This window comes from Drosophila hydei, unplaced genomic scaffold (genome assembly GCF_003285905.1).
Source record: "Drosophila hydei strain 15085-1641.00,03,60 unplaced genomic scaffold, DhydRS2 tig00008148-arrow-arrow-pilon, whole genome shotgun sequence".
Classification (NCBI taxonomy): domain Eukaryota; kingdom Metazoa; phylum Arthropoda; class Insecta; order Diptera; family Drosophilidae; genus Drosophila; species Drosophila hydei.
Genome location: NW_022045852.1, coordinates 309,093 through 319,551, shown reverse-complemented (window position 1 = coordinate 319,551; position 10,459 = coordinate 309,093).

The following is a 10,459-nucleotide window of genomic DNA, read 5'->3' as shown; positions in this document are numbered from 1 at the left end:
AGCATTACAATGCTACATCACTCTAACACATCATTCATATTTCTTTTCGGATTGCTAAGGTGAAATTGGAGAACAGGGTTTTCCAGTCCTAAGTTGAAAATCATATTAAACTATTATTATCATATATTTTCTGATATATTCTATATATTTTATAAAAAATAAATACGATTGCAAGTTTCTTATTAAATACAACAAATAATTTAACACTAAATGATATACATCCATAAGTTTGTAGGTAAACAAATCGAACCATAAGTCATAACCTTAAACTATTTCTCATTTAATAAAATAAAAACAAAATATTAAACAAAAAAAATTAAGTTTTAAATTAAATTAAATTTTCATTAATAATAAGTTAAAATAAATTTTAAAAAAATATATTAATAAATAATAAGAAAAGTTTAAAAAAAATAATAAATAGGTAATAAATAAATAATAAATAAGTAATTATTAATTTTATTAATAATTATTAATTTAATTATTAATTTATAAATAATAATTTAATCATAAATAAATAATAAAATAAAATAGACTTGCACTTTAATAATTATTTTGTATAATTTTGTTAAATATTAGATATATAAAAATATAATATATATGTGAGCCATTTAATTTAAAAACTATATCTATAATCAAATGTAGCATATTTACATAAATATTTTCTAAAAAATAAACAAGATATACATATTTTTTTTAATCTGTAATATTTCGTACTCCTCAATATTAAGCTAAGATAAAAAATTTAAATCCGCTTAAGCATGAATAAAATTAAAACATAAATGAAATATTATATGTTTTTTTAAATAATTTTTTTAAATTTATTACTAACAGTTTCATATCTAATAAAATTTACAAAATTATAAAAATATGAAATAAATAAATTAAAATGTTTATATTGATTAATACTTAATTCCCATTCTTTTGAACTTAGTTTGACAAAAAAACTTTGTTTTATCCAAAAAATGACTAAATGGTGCGACAATATAATTTGTATAGAAGCTTTATAAATAAAATTTCAAAAATTAAAGTTCAATGTTTGAGCAACATAATATTTAAGTGTTTTATTTTAGCATATAGAAATATATAAATATATGAAAATAAATTAGATTATTATTATTTAATTTACTATTTTAGTCTAAGAAAAGTAAATACAAATATTTGGATAGGTAAGAAAATACTTAAGCTTATAAAATACATAAAATTACAATTTTATATTTCTTAACTATTCTATGAACAAAACTAATTGATTGAGTTGCACAAGTGAATGATTACTGCGCAATGGCCGGTCCAATACACTTACCGAAACGAAAGTGATATGCAAATGTTGACAGCAACAGAAATTTAAACAGCACGAGACCAAAGCATATCAACATCTCTGTGGCTGTGTGTGTGTGTGTGTCTGTGTGTGTGTGTGTATGTGCGTGTGTACTTAGGTGTAGGAATCGGTTTTCATATTGAGTTGCGCGCAATGTTTGCATTTCAAACTGATGCTCAATATTTGCACAGCGATTGTGATTGGTTTGGTCCGGACGGAGGATCAGGTAATTTATTTTTCTTGGATGAATAGTCGAACTAGATAAGTTTAGATTTGACAAATTTTTTTTGGGCAAATTTTGTCTCTTGGAATGGGAGTACATATGAAAAACTGTTGCGAATGAAAATTAAAAAGATTTAAAAGTATTTAGTTTCTGTCGGATTGGATGTAGCTTCCTGGTCTAGCTAGATGCCTGCTGTTAGCCGTTTGCTGTTGGCTGCTCTCTAGCTCTATTTTTGGATGGCGTCCTCGTCGTCGTTGCCATCAACTGATTCCATCAAAATCGCATAAATCCAAAACAAACGTTTTAGTCGAGCAGCCGTTGACTCTCTAACCTCCCACCTCCGTTGCTCGCTTGGTGCTCGGCAGCCCAGGCCTTTTCAAAAATAGTTTATGTACGAATTTTTGATTTGATGCCAAAATGTCGCTAAAGAAAAAAAATAAATAAATAACTTTTAAACGGCAAACGGCTGTGCCCGTTGCTACATGCCGCATTGGACTTGCCTCCATTTCATGTGGGCGTGCCACAAACACATCCACATCCACGCCAGCCAGATACAGCTACTGACACTTTCACAACTGTAGATAGAATTTCAGTTGTAGCAAACTTTCAGGACTTCCTTCGATATGGCTATTAGAGTTTGCTATCCAAGATCTAATAGCAAACAGTCAGGTCTCAGGGCTGACCTGCCTCGGTGAAGAAGCAACAAGAGATAGCCAAAGACCGGTATTCAAAAAATATTCAAATGAAAATGTTGATTTTAAGTTAAGAAAAACCAAGAAAAGAAAAGAAACCCGAACATTTTCCAGCAGTTGACACCAAATTGCGTAGCAGCAATAAGAAAATGAAAGATGCCAAAATATTTAAGATTCAAGGTATTAATCATAGCCCCATACCCATGAAATGCCTTACAAACGGGTTTAATAATGCTGAACGCACATTTGTAACCGACTCAATGAATCTTAATTTCTGAAACACCGAAAGTTCAAGAGCTAAGCAGGAATCCCCCTAAAATCTGGCTGAAGTTCGCCATGGACAACTTTGGTGATTAAGATTTCTTTGATCATTTGGAAGTGTAATTCGCGGTTTCTGCAAAGTGATTCCAATGAGAGAAGAAGCTAATTAATCACACAATAATATAGTGCTGTTAGAAAACCTGTCTTCTATAGCTCTATCTAAGCGGGAGCCAAGCTCATATTGACCCATTGTGAATAAAAATATATTTTATATGTTATATCATCACTTTCACCCCCGCCTTCCTTCTACTTTCTTCCTTCTCGTCTTCTACGCCTTCTGGCTCTGCTTCTCGCGTGCACCTTTCAGCTTCACTTTACCTCTACTTTCTCCACTCCTCTCATGCTTCGCCCCCTCAATTTTATTCTCATACTCCAACTTCTGCTCCTGCTTCTTCAACTACTTCAACGTTTCCTTTCAACTTCCTCTTTTTTATCGATCCTCCTGCTCTTTATAACCTTGCCTTATTTATGCACAGGGTATCTTTTAGTCGAATCATGGCAACCACAGCACTTGTCTTTTACCTCTTATTCAAATTTTTTTTATAATTTTTTATGGCTTTTGCTGGTGCTACTGCTGCTGTTCACACAACTTGAATTTATTATTTCATGCTAATTTTGACTTTTTAATTTTTGACATTTTGTGCGTTTATTTCGCTCACTTTAGTTGGGACGAACACCCCACGAGCACACACACCCACACACCCATTATTCTAATTGTCTTTATAAATAGAATTTGGCATTTGTCTCGGTGTCTAATGCGAAACGTGCCGCCATTTACTTAATTTACATTTTCTTACAAAATATGTATATATCAGAAATGATGTTTCCATTTCCGAGAAGATCGGCGAAATGAGGAAAACTATCGGAGCTTTTATGACCTGCAGGATTAGCAAAGATCAAAGATTACCGTAAATTTTAAACTATTTATGAAATAAGAAAAAAACTAAATAATATATTGTTAAATACTGTGAATATGTATTGTATTAAGTGATTTTCCGTTTGGACTGGGAAAACAAGTTCGTCTCGAGACCTGATCTCTGAATAATGTATAAGCCAGAAGCCAGAAGCCATAAGCCATAAACCATAAGCAAGCGGCCACAGATCTAAGCTAAAGAATAGTTTCCATGTTTCTGTAATTATGTTTTAATGTCCGATCATAAATAGCTCCACAGAACACAACCAACTGCGCAAAAGAAATCGAAGAGACAACAACAAAAATAAACCGAAAAATAATAAAATAATAAAATAAAAAATTGAAAATCGACAAAACGAAAAACGAAAAGCTAAAACGAAAAACGTAAAACGCTTCCAAGTTCATTTTTTCCTCGCTATTTTTTATATGTTTTCCTTCAGTTGTTTTTGTTGCGTGGCGTGCAGCGTCAACGTTTTGACTCTATCTACAGGGTATAGGGTGACATTTCCTGCGGCCGCTGGGCGAAATGGCCTTCGAAGCATTTTTGTGATCGCCATTACCATAACCATTGATGGAGACAAAGACGAAGACGCCGCTGTTAAATTCGCGTCGCAATTCGCAGTTGGTTTCATTGCCATGGCCAATGGATTTTTACCGATTTCGACAATGTGGCCAAAATGCCTGTTGCCAAATTGCTGACACTCGCTTAATTCCCGCCAATCGCAATTTCCAATCCACGCAGTATTTTCATGCCTTTTCTGCAAACGCCACAAAATAATCGTGCTGGAAGCGTTTGTAATCGAAGCTGCCAGCGAAACCAGAAAGAATACATAATAATATGTAAATGGAAATGCAAATTGCATTAAACATTAATTTGCCAACTCGTTGGGTCTCGACCATAGCTGAGCTGCAATGAAAAGAATGTGGCCTTTGGCCACAAGCACTAGTTAGAACATTTAAGGATAGCGCATAAAAAATATCTCTACTAGACTAAAACTCTCTAAGACTAGATCTTAATATGGAACCTACGCAGAATTGAAGCTGGAAAGCTACTCGTAAATAGCAAAATAGAAGTAAAGATCCATAAGCCAAGTACTAGTTCGTCAAAAGTTAATAAAACTTTTATTTCTGCATGGATATTCATACTTTGAATGCCTGTTAGCACACTAGCTGGAACAGCCAGTAGAATGTTTAGCTAAGCATTAAAAACATTGAAGGAAACAGAAGCAAACGAAAAATAAATAATTATTAGTTTAATGAACCCGAAGATAGAACTGCTTCAAATTAAATATAGTTAGCCATACTGCAAAAGACAACAGGAAAACAAGCCAAGCATAGTTAAGAGCCTAAAGATGATATATGATATATATGTGAATCAAATTTTAGTAGCGTGCAGGCCAAGTCTACCAGATCTACAGAGTCCACAACAATATAATGCTGAAGCGCATCATGAATCGGTTTCGAATTAACAAACGTAGCCAAAACATGTAATAACAATTTATTGAATTAAAAATATGCCCTATGCGAATGACCTTATATATATATATATATTTACATAAATATAATTATACACCTTATACATTATCGAGCAACCCGCTGTTAAAGTCTTTAACGCCATCAGCAGATTATTTATTACATTTCACGTGTGCACTTCAACATTTTTGGTTTAAGATTACAACAAGAAGAAGAAAAACAAAACAAAAAATATATATAAAGCTAATACGTATAACAACAAATTCCCAAGAACTGAACATGAGAATCGAGGAATTTTATGAAATCAAGAAATAAGCCAATCTTTCATTTTCCACGCGTGAATAATATTTTTGTTTACTGAGCAAAACTTAATTCATTTATATGGGAAATATTGATACTAGTTTAGATATAGGTATAGATATATATGCAGATATAGATATAGATATAGATATAGATATAGATATAGATATAGATATAGATATAGATATAGATATAGATATAGATATAGATATAGATATAGATATAGATATAGATATAGATATAGATATAGATATAGATATAGATATAGATATAGATATAGATATAGATATAGATATAGATATAGATATAGATATAGATATAGATATAGATATAGATATAGATATAGATATAGATATAGATATAGATATAGATATAGATATAGATATAGATATAGATATAGATATAGATATAGATATAGATATAGATATAGATATAGATATAGATATAGATATAGATATAGATTTAGATATAGATATAGATATAGATATAGAGTGAATCAATGTTTATCGTGTCTGGGCTGCCTCTACTGAAAAGCTTTTAGGCTCAATCTACAGTTTTCGCACAAGGTCGCGTCTTATAGGGTATTTAAATGTGTTTAGTATTCGCTGTCTGCGCGCTCTGCTGGACTTTTTATCTAGCTCGTTCGACGCCATCAACTTTGTGGTTTGGGTATTTTCCCACGAGCAGGGTCTCAAGTGCTTGGGGAGCGGAGGAGCAGGCCCCCAGGCGGTAGCTGTTGCTGAAGCTGAAGCAGAAACAGAAACAAAGGCGAAGCAGACGCCGAGGCAGAGGCAGAGGCAGAGGTCGAAACAAAAGAAGTAGCCTGGTGTCAAAGCGTTTTGCACAGTTTTATCATTTTTTTATTTTGACAACACTCTTTCACACACACATGCACATACATTGACGTCCGTGTATGTGTACTTAGAAGCATAAACGATATTAGCATAAAGTACCCGGCTTTGCGCGGCATACGTTTCTGTATTAAAGCGTATTAGCATCGTTCTATTTCGGATCCTGTGGGTCACATGCAAATTTATTATATTTCATAAAGATACATAAATATATATAAATTTATATTCACTTATGTTTCAGTTAACTTTTTGAATAATATTTCACATGCATAAAAATGGAAAAATTATATAAATACTTTAATTACGCATGCATTGTTCTTATTCTCACATTTAATAGATAGATTTTAAATGTCATAAGATAGTATATATATAAAAGAAAAGCAAAAAGTGTCATTCAAACGACTTCACACATATTCCACAGTTGCGGGTGCAAGTTTCTAAAATCCCTTCCAAGTAAATAAGAAATAATTTAGGCTTAAAGCTCTATAGCTGGCTTTATAGTTTGTCAGTCAATCAATCAATCAATTAGCCTACCAGCCAGATTTATATATAATAGATTAACTTATCAAGTTCTATATTTGCTCCAAAGTCAGTTCGCCATTCAGTCAATATCAACATAATACCATATATCTGGTCAGACATCTGTATGCGGAGTGTACATGAGATTTTAATTAAAAATAATTTGCACGCATTAGCTCAAAAAAAAAATAAACGCATGACGAATCTAATGAATTAGACAGACGCTAACTCAGAATTTGTCAAATAGCATAGTTGTGGGATCATCATAGTTCAGCCAAAAAGCTTCAGGTTATTGTACGCTGTACCTCCTCCCTCTCCCTTACTCGCTCTGCCTCGCTCTCTATCTCTGTATTTTTCGGTAAATTAAGAAAAATTAACAGCTTCAACAGCCCCTGAATGGCACATGTGCCGTGCCAATCGAGCGATAGATCGATCGACCGATCGACCGCTCGACTGTTCGCACACGCGACAAGCCCGATAGGCTTTGGATCTGGCTATTTCCATACACTTGTCTTAGCCAGAAGCCGCAAAAAACAACAACAAAACAAAGCTAAAAATCAATAGTTTTTTTTCGTTTTGGCACTTTGCAAAAGGGCTGCGAACCGGGAAGCATTGGCGTTCAAAAATCCAGCACAGCAACAAGATCAGCGCGCGTTGTGCGTGCACAGTGGGCCGCAGGCCAACTAAAAACTGAAACATATTTGAAAAGTGAGAGTCATTTTCCGTTTTTCACAATATAATATAAATAAGGTTTTATTAATTTTATGAAGATGCAATAAACCTTGAGAAATCCTCAAGTAAAAGCTTTACGTATACGACTAGGTCTCTGTGGGGAACAGTCTTGCCCAGAAACTGCACAATACAGAAACGAACTATGTCTATATTCATAAACGGGTTAGTAAACATACATAAGCCAAGATCTTGCATGTGTCGCAGAAGTTCATACTAAACATGCTTAGTTAAGTTTTAACAAATCTATAACCAATCAAAAGGAATCTTTTCTGCATATAAGAAACCGAGAAATAACTGAAATATTTATATATCATAATATATATTTCGAAATATTTTATTTATTTTGTAGACTAAGCAAATAGTGTTTGCCCCACAGTGCCAAATTGATACATTATTCACAGCGTTATCCAAGCTTCAAGGTCAACCATGTAATATTTTATTTTGTATGGAGTTCTTTACATCGTTTTACACACGCTACATATATATATATTTATGTACATACATATGTGTATATATGTAGAAATGAATATGTAAAAGCTTGATTATAAAATGTTTTTTTTTTTTTTGTTTTGTTGTTTCTACTAATTCTACCTTTCTAACCCAGCTGTGCTTTATTGTTTGCTTTCTCGGGCTTTGTGTTTTTGTATTTGATTCGTAAACTTCCCCTTTGTGAAGCAAAGACGACCCAGTTTACTCTCTCCCTCTCTCTCTCCCTCTCTCTCTCTCTCCATCTCACTGTTTCTGTTCGTCTACGTGTATGCATATGCGGCATAGCATACTGGTCAATTATACACTGTTTCATCATCCATGTATCTATTGGGGCTGTTTGAGCTTGAATTCCATTTCCCATCAACAGATTCTTCAATGTCTCCCAGGCTCAAGAAACCTCATTAATCTTAGCGATTGGTCATATGGTCATATATATATGTATATGTATTTCTATATATGTATATATATATTATATATATATGTATATGTATATATGTATATATGTATATATATATATATATATATATATATATATATATATATATATATATATATATATATATATATATATATAGCCGCTGACACCCCCATTGGGCGTGCGGCACCTACCGCCCCTTTCACCGATTCGGAATTCGCGGCTTTTGTTCTACCAATTTACTTAATTAACTTCTAAACGTCGCCTTTAGCATATTTCGCCTTATTTGGCTCTACACTCGCCTATTTCTGATTTATTTTTATTTCTTTTCTCATTTTCCTTTGTGCTAACTTTTTCTAATCTCTTCTTCTTCTTCTTCTGTTGCCCACTAATTAGCAGTTTTGCTTTGCCCCTTTTTTTCGCACCAAAGATTTCTGCAGCTAACTAATATTAGAGTTCATTAATGATTTGCGTAAGCTCTAGTCGACTGCCCACATACCCTAAGAAGATCTGGCCTAAGTTATCCGACTTCGAGCTACCCTGTACACCGTCCAATTTGTCCGTCTGTCCAAAAAAAAAAACCAGAATAAAGAAAAGAAAACAGAATTAAGGCTCGAACTTAAATCAACATCTCTTTGGCAGAGCGCATGACCTCTGACAACGCCACCTCATGTTTGTAAGAGTGCTCTAGTCGAAACGGCTCGACTAGGAGATGCCCTGCACTCTGCGAGGAGCTGATACATTGTAGAACACATTCATTGCAAACAACACGCGTCTGCTTACTGCGCAGCTAATGCAGCGACTGCGCAGTTTTCAGGGAGAGTATTAAAAATGAGAAATCAAAAATCCAAAAGCTTTGTATTTATTACAGAAACCTTCACAGTGTCCAACATTTGCGGTATTCAATCTTAAAAATGATCGATTTTTATCGATATATTAGTGGGATGAATTATCGAAAAAATAGATAAACTTGTACTGCATATGGTAATCAGGAGTATGCATTTCAAATTTCCGTCCGTTCAGAAGGACGGACATAACTAGATCGACTATCTTGTCGTCCTGAGCAAGAATATGTATACCGACACGCCTCGCACATTTTGATTATTCAGATTTATTTATTATTTTCCTCTGAGTAAGTCGACTATATTTCCTATATCTGATGGAAGACAAAAGATCTAATCCAGATCCGTATATTCATCCTTATGCTAGTCTCAGCCCAAGCACCTGCTGAGTTCTCTTTATACCCTATATCTGATGCAAGCCATGTGTACAGTAATATATTCGTAAAACGCAACCCAAGTCTATATACATATGTTTATATCCTAGTCTAAGCTTTAGTCGACTAGCGGTAGTCCAGAGATCCATATATATATATATATATATATATATATATATATATACATTTTTGTTATTCATGTACGAAATTCCTCAAACGCTTGATTTATGTTGGAAATAATGTTTTAATGAGCAGCAAATATTTATTCACGATCAATTTTTGTGCTCGCTCACAATGGCCAACTGCAAAATACCCTGTACGACTTTTTTAGATCTAGACAAAATAATATTTACAATAGTTAAATGCATGAATTGTAGAGCATGCTGTACTCGAAATACCCTCTAAAAATATGATTTTTTATAAATTCTGTTTTATCATACTAAATACTGAATATCTTCTATCTGAAAAACATATACATATATTTAGTAATATGCATATACATATATTATATTCTATTATGATTTGTGTAAGCTAAATCCTATTTGATTAACTTTAACTTTATTTATATAGAGGGCGAGAGAGATAGATAGATAGGGTAAAATACATAGAAAGAGAAAAGAGATGGAGACAATTATAGAGAAAAACATAGGGAGAAGTAGAGAAAAAGAGAAAGAGAGAGAGAGTGATATGTGACGTATAGATATTTAGTTGAAATTCCTATTTTCTTTTATTCCGATTACAATTTCATACAGTTTTAATACCAAATATGCGGCGTGGTCTATAAGAATCGGCCTGGCGAAATTGAACGCCAACATTTTTAATATAATCAAACAGAGTCGGCAGAATAGTGCGAAAAAGAGAAAAGAAGAACAAGAACAAGAAGAAGAAATGTAGAAAGCAACGTCCAAAAGCCAAGTCAAATTATAAATCCTAATAGTTCTAGCTATATCAAGTTGTTGTTGGACTGTTTAAAATAAAACATTCAGCTCATATACATACT